Genomic DNA, 17,839 nt, shown 5'->3' with positions numbered 1-17,839 from the left:
GTGGGGGAGGGGAAGGGAAAAAAAAAACTTAGGGAGGGAGGCAAACCATAAGAGACTCTTAAAAACTGAGAATAAAATGGGGGTGGGAGGGAGGGGAAAATGGGTGATGGGCATTGAGGAGGGCACCTGTTGGGATGAGCACTGGTGTTGTATGGAAACCAATCTGACAATAAATTTCATTTAAAAAATAATAAAATAAAAATAAAACTAAACTAAATGAAAAAGTTAATTTTATTATTTTAGTTTAAACTTTTGATATTTATTAATTATATTTATCCCTCATTTTGATACAATAGATAATTCTGAATTAAATGAACTCATTTGATATAATAGATAATTCTGAATTAAAATAACTCATTTTTAACGTGGCAAGGTCCCTTCCCTAAGGAAAGAAAAAAAAATACCTCAAGGCAACCTGACTATACACATATGTGACAACTTCCCTCACAACGTTGTACCATGAGACCACTTAATCAGACCACATGGTTGTGTGTTACCATATATGGGAGACAAAGAAGTAAAAAATGTATTTAAAAAACTACACCACGTGGTGATCGGGGCTCAGTTCTTTGGTAAGAACCCAACTGAGTGCTGCCGGCAGGAATAAAGTTGCTTCCTGGAAAGAAAAGCCTCGGTGTCAGGACTCTCTGTGTAAGAATCCTGCTACATTAAAACATGGAAATAAGTTAAAATTTTTGTTTTTTACACTTACTTTAACTTATACTTGACAAAAATGTATTCAAACTGTATATGTTTTAAATAGATTTATATTTTCTGGGGCGTCTGGGTGGCTCAGTTGGTTAAGCGTCTGACCCTTGGTTTTGGTTCAGGTCATGATCTCATGGTTTCATGGGTTCGAGCCCCATGTCGGGCTCTGTGCTGACACTGTGGAGCCTGCTTGGAGCCCTCTGTCTCCCTGTCTCTCTGCCCCTCCCTCATGTGTGCTGTCTCTGTCTCTCTCAAAATAAATAAATAAACTTTACAAAGTCTTAAATAGATTCACATTTTCTTTTAAAATCCAGTTTATATCATCATTAATAATGTAATAATAATTAGATCAAAATCTTAGTTCTAAAAATGTAATTAAATAAAAAAGGGGTGCCCAGGTGGCTCACTGGGTTGAACATCCAACTTCGGCTCAGGTCATGATCTCATGGTTTGTGGGTTTAAGCTCCACATCAGACTCTGTGCTGACAACTCAGAGCCTGGAGCCTGTTTTGAATTCTATGTCTCTCTCTCTCTCTCTCTCTCTGCCCCTCCCCCACTCATACTCTGTGTCTCTGTCTCTCTCTCTCTCTCAAAAATAAAGAAACATTAAAAAAATTAAAAGCAAAAACAAAATAAAAATAAAATTAGATAAAAAAATAAAAATATAATCAATGACTCTGCTGAAATAAATATAAGAAAATAAATTATATGCACTGCATAATTATGTATAACTTATGTCTTTTATCACTCACCCAAACATTACAGACCCACCAATAGATAACCGAGTCATGGTAACAATTATTAAATCCTCATCTTTGATATTTTGCCAACTTTTGGTCTTAATTTTACATGGAGCTCTTGGTGCTCTGGCCTTGTGCTGTATAAAAGTTAGAGGTGGGCATACTCTTCACATGCTTGCAGACCTATTCAGCTGACCTCCACCCTCCTCTTCTCCAGACACAGAATGCTCTTCCTCCAAAGGCCTCACTTTCCAACCTTTCAAAATCATCTTTGCATCTGTCTTATGAACCACTTTCATAGTCTGAACACCTGTCTAGAAGTAGCAGTTTCCCAAACTGATAAAAAACGGAAATGGTGTAGTCTGAGGTTTCTTTATCTCTTACATCTCAGGTAGTTCTCCACATTTGACCAAAGTATTCTAGTGCTGATTAGGCTTACTTTGTACTAATGCTTTCCCTTATTACATAGGTAATTTTTTGTTTCTGTCAGTAATATCCCTAAGAATGTTCCATTGTTTTATTTTTTTTTTTACTGAGGGGGGTTTTTGTTTGGTTAATTTCTTTAAACCCTGTTACCCGGGACCCCATCTAATCACTGACTTTTGACTTTTGACTTTTGACAATGGTGGTGTGACATAGTACAAAGGGCTCTGGCCTGGCTTTGGAGCTACTGATTCATTTGTCAAACATGTGCTGGGCCCCACACCAAGCTCTAGCCTACCCAGAACCATGAGGGAATCCCGGCATTACCATTTACTAGTGTTCTCAGCTTGGATGAGGTCTTCAATCTACTTGAATTTGTTTACTCATCTGGACTCTGGTTTCTGAGTCCAATATGTAAAAAAAGAGTTTGGAAGTCATCACTCCCATCACATCACGACAGGAAAAAGTTGAACAGATTTTAAGTCAATTGTTCTTGGATCCATAAGCAAACTGAGGTCACAGGGCAAAATTCCTCCTTGAAAATGGGAGGGACAGGCAGATGCAGAGGATCACAACTTATTTGGGAGGAGAAGTTCAGGAAGAGAAGCACACTGAAGACAATACCCCACGAACACCTTCAACTGTAATTGACAAATTGTTGGTGGCTCAGTGTAGACTAGTTGATAGTTAAGAACTCTGAAGGGTCCTGTAATAGGAGGGCTCCTGTGCTGTCCTGAGATTTACCCCTAGGAGATCTACCAGGTTCTCACTGTGAACTCACTCTTGCTTCCAGCAGAGGGGAAGGGTTAAAGTAGCCATTTATGAATATTCCCAGAGCGCTCTGGTCTCTTTAACAAGTCCTATCCTAAGTGAAACTATTTTACCGGCCTGGGGGATCATCAAAGCCTGACCAATCTGAGGGAAGAGAAATACCCAACTAAGGGTCACTAGAAGACTGAGACCTAATCATAGGACTATAGAACATTTCCCCTCCCCACAACTTACCACCACCTCATTAGGCTCCTGTATGAAAGCAGGGGATGACAGCCAAAATCATTACAAGCCTGAGACCCTATTTAAAGAGTCTCTAAGTATACTCAAATAAAACAAGGAAGAAAAGAAAAAGGACACTGAAGAAAATTTTAACTCTGATACCACAGCTATAGCAAACAGTAAATAGCCTAATTCCTTGGCAGAAAACATAAAAGCTCATACTAAAGGCCTATGCACTTTAGTTCTTTTTACTTAATATACCATGACTAGTGTCTAACAAAAATTTAAAACTCATGCTAAAAGGCAAGCAATAACAAAAACACCCAAAAAACCCAAATCTGAAGACACAAGCCAAACATCAGAAACAGACTCAGATATGCAGAAATTTTGTAATTATAAGGCTAGGGATTTCACAGGATTAATAATAAGCTAAAGGTGCTGATGCCAAAAGTGGGCCACATGCAAAGACACATAGGTAATGTAAGCAGAGAGACAAAAACTATAAAAAAAGAACCCGAGGAAATACTAAAATTCAAAAACACTGTAATGGAAATAAAGAATGGCTCTGATGGAGTCATCAGTAAACTGGACACAGATGAGGAAAGAATCAGTGAGCTTGAAGACAGGTCAGTAGAAACTTACAAAATTGAAATTCAAAAAGAAAAGAGAATGAAAAAGTGAAATAGAATGTGCAAGATATGGAAGAGGTTCACAAGAACTCATCACATTAGGTTTAATGTATGCATACTGGGAATTTCAGAAGACATAGAAAAAGGAACAGAAAAGAACATTTCAAGTAATAATGGTTAAAAACTTTCCTAAATGGATGACAGACATGAAACTAGACTCAGAAAGCTGAGAGATCATGGAAAATTTACACTTAATCATGTCATACTCAAACCGCAGAAAACCAAATACAAAGAGAAAAATCTTGGGGTGCCTGGGTGGCTCAGTCAGTTGAGCATCTGACTTTGTCTCAGGTTATGATCTCGCAGTCCATAAGTTTGAGCCCTGCATCGAGCTCTGTGCTGACAGCTCGGAGCCTGGAGCCTGCTTCGGATTCTGTGTCTCCCTCTCTCTGACCCTCCCCTGTTCATGCTCTGTGTCTCTCTGTCTCAGAAATAAATAAACATTAAAAAAAAAAAGAGAGAAAAATCTTGAAAGAATCCAAATGGTAAAAAACCACCTTACATACAGAAGATCAAGTTTAAGAATGACATTGAACTTCTCTTCAGAAACCATGCAAGCAAGAAGACAGTGGAGTAAAAGGTGTTGAAAGAAAATAACCAACACCTACAATTCTGTATCCAGAATTAGCCTTCATGTAAAGGAGAAACAAAGACTTGCAGACAGACACATATTTTGATGACAAATGAAGAACTCTGTCACAGGCACAGCTACTTTGCAAGAAAAGCAATTTCTTTTCTAAACAAAGAAAACTTTAAAGTTTTCAGAGAGAAGGAAAATGATACAGGTTACAAATGGGGAGCATTAGATATGAAATAAACAAAGGTAAAATGAAACCTTTTGTTTTCATTTTTCTTAATTACCTTTCAGGTACCATCTTGTTCAAAATAATAACAAAAATATAATCCATGATTATAGGTTATAGATGAGGTAAATGAATGACCACAATGTTGTAAGGGAAGGCGGGGAGGAAGGGATTGGAAATAATCTGCTATAAGGTAGACAAACTATGTAGGAAGCAGAATAGTGTTATTTGAAAGTGGACTTTGATTGGTCATAAATGTATATTCCAAACTCCAGAGCAAACACTAAAAAAATTTTTGGAAAGAAGTATAATTGATAAGCTAAGAGAAGAGAGAAAATGGAATCATATAAAATGCTGAATAAAACCAGAGAAGCCTGAAAGAGTGGAAAGCAAAAACAGAAGCAAAAAATGAAGAATGTAATTGATGAGAACAATGTAACTGATGGAAAACAGTTACAGATACAGTAGATATTAACCTAACTATATTAACAGTCACTTTATGTGAAGAGTCTAAATGCATCAATGAAAGGCAAAGACTGTGAACAAAAAAACAACTTTATTTATTTATTTATTTATTTATTTATTTATTTATTTATTATTAGGGAGAGTGAGAGCACACACAAGCAGGGGAGAGGACCTGACGGGGGGGGAGAGAGAGAGAGAGAGAGAGAGAGAGAATATTAAGCAGGCTCCATGCTCAGCACAGAGCCTGAGGCAGGGCTTGATCTCATGATGCTGGTATCATGACCTGAGTCGAAATCAGTAGTCAGACACTCAACCAACTGAGCCACCCAGGCGCCCCTAGACCCATTTTAAATAACAAATACAAACAGACTAAAAGTAAAGGTATAGAAAAGATATACCATGCTAACATTAATCAAAAGAAAGCTGGAGTAATGATACTAATTTCAGACAAAATAGACTTGAGAGTAAGGAAATTATCAGGGATAAAGACAGGTATTTCATGATAAAGGGGTCAATTCTCAAAGAAGACATAACAATCTTTAATGTGTATGTGCCTAGCAACAGAGCATCAAAATACATGAAGCAAAAGAGACAGAAGTGCAAGGAGAATTAGTCACTGTAGTAGTCACCCCTTTCTAAATAACTGACAGAGCCAGCAGGCAGAAAATCAGTAAGTCTATATTTGAAAAGAACAGCTATCAATCAGCTCTGTCTAACTGACATTTATAAGACTACTGTATCCAACAGCCAACATATGCTATTTAAAAAAACATGTTTATTATTATTATTATTATTTTTTTGAGAGAGAGAGAGAGAGAGCATGAGCAGGGGAGGGGCAGACAGAGGGAGACACAAAATCTGAAGCAGGCTCCGAGGTCAGAGCTGTCAACACAGAGCCCATCGTGAGGCCCAAACTCACCAAACCATGAGACCATGACCTGAGCTGAAGTCAGACACTTAACTGACTGAGCCACCCCGGCATCCCCAGTCAACATATTCTTAAGCTCACATGGATCATTCACCAAGACAGACCACATTCAAGGCTATAAAATGTATCTCAACAAATTTAAAAGAGTAAGTGTCATACAAAGTATACTGTAATATCACAATGGAATTAAACTGGAAATCAATAACAGAAAGATAACTGAAAAATCCCCAAATATTTGGGGATTGAACAAAATACTTCTAAATACATGTGGGTCAAAGAAGAAACATCAAGAGAAATAAAAAAAATTTCAAATTAAATGACAATTAAAATACAATTTATCAAAATTTGTAGGATGCAGCAAAAAGAGTCCCTAGAGGGAAATTTATAGCATTGAATGTATATAGCAGAAATGAAGAGACATCTAAAACCACTAATTTGAGACTCCGCTTTAGAAAACTGGAAAAGAAGAAATTAAATTGAAAGTAAGCTGAAGAAAATAAAATCAGAGCAGGTATCAATGAAATTGAAAACATGAAATCAATAGAGAAAATCAACAAAACCAAAAGCCAGTTCTCTGAAAAGATCAATAAAATTGATAAACACCTAGCAGGCTAAGAATAAAAAAAAAGAGAAGACACAGATTACTAATATCAGAAATGAAAGAGGGATCATCCCAACTGACCCCACAGACATCAAAAGGATGATGAAGGAATATTATGAACAACTCTATGATCAAAAATTAATGACTTAGGTGAAATGGACCAACTTCTTGAAAGACACAATTTACTACAACTCACACAAGGAGAAATAGCCTATCTGAATCAACCTATATCTATTTTTAATAATTTTTTTAATGTTTATTTATTTTTGAGAGAGACAGAGTGCAAGCAGGGTGTGGGGGCAGAGAGAGAGGGAGAGGGAATCCGAAGCAGGATCCAGGCTCTGAGATGTCAGCACAGAGCCCAACACGGGGCTTGAACCCATGAACTGTGGGATCATGACCTGAGCCAAGTCGGATGCCCAACTGACTGAGCCACCCAGTGGTGCCCCAAGGCCTATATCTATTTTAAAAATTCAATCAATAATTGATCATCTTCCAAAACAGGCCCAGATGATTTCACTGGTGAATTCTACCCAACAAGGAAGATATGATACCAATTCTCTTTAAATTAATCCAGAAAATAATAGCACATTCTGCTTCATCAGCTATAAAAGGGAGCTGCTGTGAGGATTAACCAGGATAAAACCCCCAGCACTTAGCACTAGTATTTTCTTCCCCTTTTCCTTCAATGGTAAAATGCTATTCATATTCTGCCCACCAGGTTATTTTAAAACTCAAATTAAATAAACTCCATTGACACCTATGAGAGACTAATTATGGGGCAATAAAGCAGCAAAGTGGGACTCAAAAATTTTTATTATCCACCATCAGTAAAAATATTTTTGAGCAAGCACTCTTTAATATACACCTAATTATCTGTTTTAAGTTCTACATGTATCATACTGTGATATTAAAATGTAATGTTAAACAGGTATATAAATGAGGTAAAACTAAATATAAGTAGAAATTCTAACATTTTCTTCCTTCAGTCCTGGGGATCTTCTTGTGTACTTAATTTTGGACTCCTCTAATACGATGAGTGAAGCATTACCTGATCCTGTGTTCTAATCTCACCTCTGCCTTCCGGTAACATTTGAGCCCCTGCAGTGTGTAGGTACTATGCTAGTTAGCTTCCAGCTGATGGTAACCAAAACCTGGAGGCCTCACAGGCCAGGGGGAGAGTCGGACAATAGGCCCAATTTACAACTGTGTAGATAGATAAGCATCGACTCTTCAAGTACCTACGCTCTATATCCCCTAAAGAAAATTTTTCACAAATTCTTTATCGTTCTTATTTTTAAATTCAAACCTCCAAATTCTTCCTCATCCCTAGTCAACCAATAACTGCCACCTCGGGTATAGGAAAAGATGAATGTGTCATTCAGACAGCTTTGGTTTTGGTAAATACCTGGTGCTGCTTCTTGTTTGTTTCAACTTCGCCTCTGATACATAGAACAGGCCACCCTGCCGTGGGAGGCCCTTTATGAGTTCAAGAAGACTGCCTGCACAACACTCAGGCAGTGTCACTTTTTAAATGGAGGGTGGGGGACTGCTTTCCTGAAAAATAACCTCATCAAGAAAAACACTGGGGATAGTAATTCTAAATCCTGCCATAGCCTTTGCTTGCCAAAGCAGACAGCTTTTGCTATTAGGATGCCCGGCCAAACACAAATAATCCACTGCTAAAATGAGCTCCTTGGGACAATTTAGGAGTCTTTGGAAGTGAACGGCTCTTTGAGCTGGAATGCAGCCCAGGTCCATTTTCAAACCCAAGTCAAAATGACAAAGAGCAAATTTCCTGGGCCACTCACCCCCTAAGTGTAAGATTGCTTTAGGTTGGCAGCTGGGCTGTTTATCTAGTTATTTAAGGCTTTTCACCAGGTACTCACAACTGAGTCCTTAAACAACCAGCTTGAATGTTGGGAAACAGGACAGGGCCGATACACCACAGCAAACACCTCTGGGATTGGATGGAAATCAAAGGCTAAGCGCATACTCTTCAGCTTAAAATGCTTTTTAAAATATTCAGCTCTAAAGCATTGCAAAGATTTTTCTCTTAGATCTTAAAAAGAGAGAGAGAGAGAGAGAGACAGACAGAGAGAGAGAGAGAGAGAGAGAGAGAGAGAGAGACAGTGGCAAGAACTTTTACCAGAATACTAAATACTATTTTAACTGAAAACACCTCCCAAATGAGACCACAGTTAAGTCTAGCTTGCACTTGGGCTCTTCCATAGTCTTCAAACAAGAGTTCATAGGCAGGTTGAAAAGATATCTTGGCATTGTTCCTGCACAATTAAACTTTGCTCTCATTACATGTGGAAGATTCTGTGATGGCATGAGCATTTCTACGGTTTTGAGAAAATATGGTTACAAGTTGCAGGAGTTCTTGTCTTCTCCCTGTTCACTCTGCATTTTCAGGAAAGCATCCTAAAGGGTTCTCTATTATTTGTGTTCTTCTGAATCCCAAAGCTTTAGGATTTATCATGTACTCTTCCAATTAAACCATTTGTGTATGCTCTCAAGGGACCCCTTTTTAGCGGACACTGAGTTCAGGATGCACTGTCAGTCTGAACGTGAAAAGGACATCAGGTTCATTTGTATATTACATTATGCTTTGAGTATCGCTGGTGGTATCTGTAAGCGTTGTTTGGAAACTTTCTTGGGACTTGTATTCTGAGGCAATATTGCTTTGGAGCCAAACTTCTTGGGTTTGAAATCCAGCTTCATTCTTAAGAGTTCTGTGACCCTGGAAAACTAGCGTAACCTCTGCAGTTCCTGTTTCCTCATTTGAAAGAGATGAAATAACATGAAAATAATATTTTACTCATAGTGCTGTTGCAATGATTACAAGAGTTCATACATATAAAGCATTTAAAACCATGCCTGGCATATAGCAGATACTTCATAAATGTTTGCTATTTTCAAACTAAGAAACTCTCAGGTGCCTTTAATTTGAGGGATGAGGGCAAGAGTTTTGAATGAATATTCCTAAATAGTTGCTTATTCAAAGGTCATTTATATTTGACTTTGGTATACACGTTCCTACTTTTATTTCAATGTGAGTACATCTGAATTCTAACATTGCATATTTGAGTTTCTATTGATTCTCTTTCCATTTTTATATATCTTTCTTCTTACTAGATTTATCTGCTATAGTTTTATCTGTTTTATAAAATATTTATTTATTTTTGGGAGAGTGCAAGATGGGGGAGGGATGGAGAGAGGGGGACAGAGGATAGGAAGCGGGCTGGGTGCTGACAGGCTGTCAGCACCGAGCCCAGTGTGGGACTCGAACGGAACGTATGAACTGCGAGATCATGACCTGAGCCGAAGTTGGATGCTCAACCAACTGGGCCACCCAGGTGCCTCTTATGTGTTTTCTTTTATTTAGTTCATACTCCTCCTCCATCTTTATAGTCTTGGTTATAAATACACAGGTGGGAGGGTCGCCTGGGTGGCTCAGTCGGTTAAGTGTCCAACTTAAGCTCAGGTCATGATCTCTCTGTTCACAAGTTCGAGCCCCACGTCAGGCTCTGTGCTGACAGCTCAGAGCCTGGAGGCTGCTTCGGATTCTGTGTCTCCCTCTCTCTCTGCCCCTGCCCTGCCCTGCCCGCTGTCTCTGCCTTTGTCTCTCTCAAAAATAAATACACATTAAAAACATGAAAAATAAATAAATAAATAAGTAAATAAATAAATGCACAAGCAGGAAATGGGTGGCCAGACATGCAAAGTGAAGGATAAACAATGAAGTTTCTTGTTTGACCAGTTCATTGTGTTATGGTGGATATGTATTATGGCCATAAGAAAAGAGATATAGGATATAAAGATATATCAGAAGGAATAGATCTAGATATAGAAATATATTTGTACAGCCTTATCTGTTTACTTTCAACTAAAAACAGTAAAAATGTCATCTAAATAAGAGTCATTGAAATGGAACATCCAAGTAGATACAATGCTATAGTTAGAATGATCTGTAGCCTTTCAGTTGGTTTTGTGACAAAGCTAACGATACTAGGGTAAGAGGTTCCAGGAGCATTACTTTCATATCCAATGACAGCCCATCTTAAATAGACAGAATGCTGTATGAAACTGGCACTAACAGGGAAGTTTGGGCTTGTATATGGTTAGTGTACTGGAAAATGTGCTGCAAAATGCTCAGAGATAATATCGGAGTGGCTAAAGGCAAAACCACACAGAGTGGGAAGAGCAACTGAAACGAGGATTGTGACCTTCCTAAATACTATGTGTTTCTTAGTAAGAAAGAAACTGTATGCCTCTAGGTGATTTGGTACTTCAAGACACTTCTCGAGAGGGGAAAGAACTAAATAGACCACTCACACTCTTCTCACTCTTCCCCAAGGTTTAGCACACTGTATCATACAACGCAGGGGCTTGGTCAATATTATGTGGCTAAAGGAATGACTGATGAAAAAACAGATGTGGCCTTCGGGAAACCACAAATCTGCTCAAAGTTTGGGCCTCCTGGTATAGCACCTCCTTATCCTCTCATTCAACCCTGTCACTCTAGAAGCCAAGAGAAGAAGATGGACACTGCATGCCCTTTCTCCATCACCAAGAGAGTCCTCCTAAAGTCCACTCCACACTCGGGAACCTTTCCTTTTCCAACTAGCAGATGCTATATCCAGGTTCCTCTGTACCATCAGTAACCTGAGTCTAAAAGTATTTGGGGGAGAGACAGAGAAATCAGGAGAGGTAGGAGAGTGTGTGTGTGTGTGTGTGTGAGAGAGAGAGAGAGAAAAGAAGAAGAAGAAGAAGAAGAAGAAGAAGAAGAAGAAGAAGAAGAAAGAAGAAGAAGAGGAGGAGGGGGAAAAGGAGAGAGAATAAAGTAGGAAGAAAGTGAGTAACAGATATTCATCTATGGGCTCTATGGAAAATGAAGGGGGTGTGTTTGTCTTGTACATTACATCACCAGTACATCGCCTGTCCTGTCAGGACTCAATAAATCCTGGTTGAATGGAAATACAGGACTTCTCATTGTGGCCATGTTTTGCAAAGATGATAATGCCCAGATTCACCAGTCAAGAGGCTATAGCAATGTATTCAATGGTGACTTCTTTATAAGAATGCTAATCATTGATCATCACTATTCAGAGTCCTTATTTGCAAATCTACTAAAATTTATTTGTAACCTCCTAATCAATGCTCACAGTGCTTTCACTCACCCACAGATATAAGCAGAGTGGCAAAAAAGCAGTGACCTGATGCACACATCCCAGCTGAGGCCTGCTTTCTCATTTCAGATCTTATGCTTTAAACAAGTGTCCTTTTGTGTTCTAATTTTAGTGACACCTTTTTCACCTTTTTGTTGGTGATTTCACCATTTAAAACGGACCCCAAGGACACGGCGGCATTGCGGTCTAGTGTTCCTAAGTGGAAGAAGGCTACTATGTTCCTTAGGGAGAAAAGATGTTAGATAACTTGCATTCAGGTATGAGTTCTAGTGCTGTTAGCCTGGAGTTAGGTGCTAATGAATCAACAATATATATAAATAAGCTTAAACAGAAACACACACAAATCAGTGTTATATATTGGTCAGTTGACAAAAATGTTGACTGCAAGTTCTCAGGAACCTAACCCTGTATTCTCCTTAGGAGCAGTGGTTCAGTATTCACTGATTCAGTATTCACACTGACTTTTATGGAACACAACCACTTCAATACAAGAATCCCCTGTATGCCTATTGCACAGTAAAGCTATATCATGGTGCACTCACTGTTGAACAGACTTGTATACTCTACAAAATATTACAGATACATGCCTCCTAGGACACAAGTTACACTGAATGAACAAATGAATGAATGAGACCACAAATAAAAATATGAACTAAATAGGGGCGCCTGGGTGGCTCAGTCGGTTGAGCGTCCGACTTCAGCTCAGGTCACGATCTCGCGGTCCATGAGTTCGAGCCCCGCGTCAGGCTCTGGGCTGATGGCTCAGAGCCTGGAGCCTGCTTCCGATTCTATGTCTCCCTCTCTCTCTGCCCCTCCCCCATTCATGCTCTGTCTCTCTCTGTCCCCAAAATAAATAAACATTAAAAAAATATGAACTAAGGGATTCACAGTATTGTTTACTATTCTTCACAGGGTAAGTTGTAAATAACTTTTCATGAACACTAACCATATATCAATTATAACTTGACATTTTGGTTTTATGAAAAGGTTTTTATTTCAGTATAATTTCACTGAGATTAAAAATAAAGTATAAATGAAGCTTTAATGAATAATTCTCATGACCCTCTACTAAACCTAGATCTTCATATTATCAACAGGAGTTATTGTATTTATTTAATTTCTTCTGCTCTTTTTAAGTAATTCGTTTCATTTATTCACTCACTCTTTCTTCTTTCTTTCTTTCTCTCTTTTTTCTTTTCTCTCTTTCTCTTCTTTCTTTCTTTCTTTCTTAGGCCAAGTGCTGCTCTAGGCAGTGAGGATATAGCAATGAATATGTCAGGCAAACATTCCTATCCTCATGAAACTTAAATTTCTAGTAACCAGAGACAGACAATAAGCAAATAAATCAGTTGGATAATAATACATGCTGTGAAGGAAAATGAGGCAGAGTTGGGAGAAGGGCTTGGAATTTCAAATCAAGTGGTCAGGAAAGACTATTCTCATATGACATTTGAGAACTAACTTGAATGAAATGAGAGCGTAAACTAAGAGCATTACTACAACCACCAAATTTGTCACTACAACATTAGTGTCATTTCAAGTAACCAAAACCCACTAAGCTATCCTAAAAAAGATCGATTTATCTGCTCTTTTTGGAGGGCAACATTTTCTGATGTCTGAAACCTATTAGTGCATTTGGCATTAGCAGTGCAGAATGTAGGTGAGCATCAAGCAAGTTTTGTGATGGGACTTATTATTATTTCTTGGTTAGCTGGAGGGGAGGCCTCTGAATAACTTATCTTCGTTGCCTTTTCTCTGGAGGCAGTGTGAAAGGGGCACCGTGGCCTTGTTGTATATGAACAGAGCTCCATTCATCACTTCTTCAACAGGCATTGCCATGGCTTAATGCTATCATCACACAATATGCATTGACACCTTCCCAGCTCCCCAGGAAGAGGTGTTCAGTGAATGGGGCCTAGCCCATAATTTCTAATTCCCACTGGTGCATTTACATCCCTTCAGTAGCACTGCCCAAGAGAGACATTTGGAGAAATAAAGAGGACTATTAATAATGGTTACTTCTTTCTTTCATTCGACCACAAATGGTGTCTAATGTCAAAAAGTAATTAGCCAGAAAAAAATATTCACATAGAAATAATACTTGATGCATTATCTGGATAAGTGGCAGCTGGAGAATTATTTTTTTTTATAACAGTAACTAACTTTTGTCAGGGTTAGGTTTTGGGTTTTTGTTTTCTTTTCTTTTTTGATTATGGGCTCCAGTGAGAAAAAGTGATCCTCCTCCCAAAGAAGTAACAGATGCACTGTCCCTCCACTTTCCTTGAAACTGTTCACATCTAAGTTTTTGTGATGGGATTTATTATTATTTCTTGGTTAGCTGGAGGGGAGGCCTCTGCCTAACATATCTTGTTCATTTTCTAATTACCTCTTGAAAATGCAAACACCCCTGAAACAATAAACTGGCAAATTTAAAAGGTGTAGCTAACTAAAATGAAGGGCAATCTTCTACTTATTTTAATGGCTTTAAAAGTGTAAATCTTACCCTTGGAATCAACTAGTCATCACATCTTAAAATAAAAGTAATATGACCTTGCCTTCAGAAAAGCCAGTTTATCTCCTTCTGTATACCATTTTCATCAAACAATGTTTCTTACTTGTTGGTTTACTCTTTTGCTCCGAGAATGTGTGTGATAATGTGTGGCATAAAAATCAAGAAATTAGTCTCACGGCAGGGAGTCTGCTAACAACACCATTTTAATCTTATCCTTCAAGCAGTGGCAGAAAACATATTAATTGCAGTTTAATTTGTGCAACAAATATTTCATTTTAATTATCCTTGATTTTTGTCAAGCTATAAAAATGTCAATGGTTCTGACACCATTTTTTTTACAAGTTTTTTAAATGAAAGAATTAAAACCAAGTGCCGTTTCTGAAAGAAATTATGAAAGATTTCTAATTACTGCTTATGTTTTTGAAAAATTGCTAATCTAGTAGTCCCAAAATAACATCTGGGAACATGTGAACTTGAAGGTTTATTACTCAATGTTTATAATTCTTAATAATATACACGCATCATTAATATAATGGAATTCTCACAGGAAGGTTTTTTTTTTGTAATTATAGGCTATATCAATAACTGTCATTGAATGGTATGTTTTCTTTATAAAAATGTTTTTGTTAATTCCTCTCAGGAAAACTAAGACAAGAATAAGTGAAACTGACTGCAGCTGATATACTGCACTGAAGAAAAGAATGTTTACCATTCACAGAAGCAGAAAGAAAAATGTCAAACCACCAAAGTTGAACAGTATTATGTTCAGAAAATATTTATTAAGCTCTCGCTAGGTGCAAATCTTACCCAAACATTAATTCCCATGCAAAAATGCTACCTCCTCCTGGAAATCCTTCTCTCTCCAGATGTAAGTTAAATCTCCCTGCACTGAATGCATATGGTGCATAATTATACCCCTGTCACTCTCACTGTCCTTGTTATGTCTTCTGGATGGTGTCATAGTAATTCCCACACATATTTCATGTTCCCCAAAAGATGATAAGGTTCCTGGGGGTAGGATCCACGCCTTCTCTGTCATCCTCCATCTATTACATTAAAATATACTTTAATTTTTTTAATGTTTATTTATTTCTGAGAGAGAGAGAGACAGAGCGCGAGTCGAGGAGGGGGAGAGACAGAGGCAGACAAAGAATCCAGGCTCTGAGCTGTCAGCACAGAGTCAGACATGGGGCTCGAACTCGTGAACTGTAAGATCATGACCGGAGCTGAAGTCAGATGCCCAAACGACTAAGACACCGAGGCGCCCCACATTCAAATACACTTTAAAATGAAAACCTACTGGTATGAATAAAATGTTTTGGGTGTTCTGTTTTGGGAAATACACTATTATTTCAAAACCTTTGTGTAAAACTTTGTATAGACCTGTAGTTCAAAATTACTCATTTAGGAGACTTCCAGTTTTAAAAGGGCAGAGCAATATTTTTCTTGCCCTATCTTATCCTTTTAGAAATTTGTTCTGAAACATGGAGAACTATAAACATCTATAAAACCACATCTTCAATGAAACTGGGAGATGGCAGTGACCCAAATTATAATTTATGTTGAGAAACAGATGAGAAGTGGTACCAGCCTCAAAAGGAACAGAGAACAGAGACAACTTTGTGTCTGGAAATAGGGATACCAATAAAATTCTATCCTATTCTTCCTTGCTAAACCCAGAACGTGCAGGCACTGGAATCTTCAGATATCTCAGAAAGCAAAAGTGAGGCACAGGACTTGGCTAAAAGTCTCTAAAGCAACACTTCTGGGCTCCTGGGTGGCTCAGTCACTTAAGCATCCTACTTCAGCGCAGGTCATGATCTCGCAGTTCATGAGTTTGAGACCTGAGTCGGGCTCTGTGCTGACAGCTCAGAGCCTGGAGCCTGCTTCCGATTCTGTGTCTCCCTCTCTCTTTGCTCCTCTTCTGTTCACACTCTTTCTTTCTCTCTCTCAAAAATAAATAAACATTAAAAAAAATAAAAGGAACACTTCTAAGCTCCAAGTGTCCCCCAGGAACCTCCCGCTTTTTCTCTCCCCATGTTCAAGGGTTTGTTTTCTGAGGGGAAATAAAACAAAAGCAAAAACTGGAGACATTAGGCATAGTAGAAGGTGAGGGTTAAGGTACCAATTAAGTGAAAGTTTTCACACTGAATGGTGAGAACACCCCAGCCCCATTCCTAACTCCCAGAACACCAACACACTTGGCAGACTAGGGAATTTTGTTGGGGAAACTGAATGGCTGTGAGTAGTGTCTCCTCCAGAGAAAACCATCTCTGAGGTGAAAGCTATCAAACAAGCCTTACCCATGCACATAATGAGTTCAACTAGCATTTCAGCGAATCATTTTTAAATATAATGAACAGGCAAAGATTAGCAGATGTTTGAGAAAAACCTCCAAACTAAAAGACAAAGACAGATACAAATAAGTAAAATAAATAAGATACAGATACAAATAAGTAAAAAAAAAGACAGATACAAATAAGTACAATAAGCCACCTGGGTGGCTCAGTCGGTTAAGTGTCTGACTCCTGGTTTCGGTTCAGGTCATGGTCTCACAGATCATGAGATCGAGCCCCACATCAGGCTCTGCACTGGCGGTGTGGAGCCTGCTTGGGATTCTCTCTCTCTCTCCCTCTCTCTCTGCCACTCCCCTGCTCATGTTATTTTTTTTTTCTCTTTCTCTCTCAAAATATATAAACTTTAAAAAAAATCCAAAAAAAATTAGAGGACTTCAAAACAATTCAAGAAGCAGAACAAAGTATCATTAACACCCCAAATATACTAGGAGACATTAAAAAATAAGTTGCTTCCATTAAGCAAGTATAGGCTGCTATTTAAAAAAAAAATAAGGAAGAGTTTTAGTAAATTAATGCAGAAACAGGAAAAACAACTAGATAGAAAAATTGGAGTTAAACCCAAGGAATGCTCCCCAAAAGTAAAATAAAGGGACAATGAAAGGGGAGTAGGAGAAAAAGATTTAAAAAAAAGTTGAGGATCAATACAGAGAACTTGATCTCTTACTATAATGTTTCAGTAAAAAGTATCTCAGAAAACAAATAGAAAAGAATTTGTAAAGAATGCAAGGAAATTTCCCCCAAGCAAAATGACAGATACCAGTTTTTGAAAACAGAGTAGAGATAATTTCAACTTAAAATTCTATATCTAATCACTATCAATTACATATGAGATGCCATTTTCAGAAATAAAAATTATACTGAAAGTCAGTAACAGAGTACAGGGAAACTTGACAAGAGGTGTAAAGAAAATCAAGTAAATGGGGATAAAGGCAATTATTAACTCCAGGAAATATAGAAAGTTATACAAAAAGCAAACATCATCATAGAACACTTCTTGGCTTAGTAAGAAATAATCTTTCCACACTTTGAAAACACCCCAAAACCCAATACAGAAAGTGAATATTTGCTGACTCAAGACTTAAAATTACTTCAAGAAAACATGGAGAGAGTAGTATAAAAGAGCTAAATTCATATCTTCTGTAGTTGAAAGTCAATAGCTAACATCTAAAACTGATAAATTAAGAGATGGCATCTTATTTAGGTAGAGGATAAAAGAATTGAAAGTGGTGGTCTCTGGAAAGGAGGACTAGATAAGAAGGATGGGGAGGAGTGGGCCAGGAGTATGCCAAATTACATTCTAAGTCTTTGAACATATTTACTTAGCTATGTACATGTTTTACTTTGATATAAACAAAGTAAGCAAATAATTACTGTACCAAACAGTTTACTGTTCTTAGAATTAAATTTCCTTCCTATTTGGAAAAT

The 17,839-nt window shown here is 37.9% G+C and overlaps 1 protein-coding gene across 3 annotated transcripts in view; it reads right to left on the bottom strand.

Moving 5' to 3' along the window:
* The window catches only part of SPATA17 (spermatogenesis associated 17), a 204,961-nt gene that overhangs the window by 19,827 nt on the left and 167,295 nt on the right, over positions 1–17,839 (bottom strand). The window lies entirely within an intron of this gene.

This window comes from Prionailurus viverrinus, chromosome F1, assembly GCF_022837055.1.
Source record: "Prionailurus viverrinus isolate Anna chromosome F1, UM_Priviv_1.0, whole genome shotgun sequence".
Lineage (NCBI taxonomy): Eukaryota > Metazoa > Chordata > Mammalia > Carnivora > Felidae > Prionailurus > Prionailurus viverrinus.
Note: the sequence above shows the minus strand (reverse complement) of the source record. Positions and strands in the feature narration are given on the sequence as shown.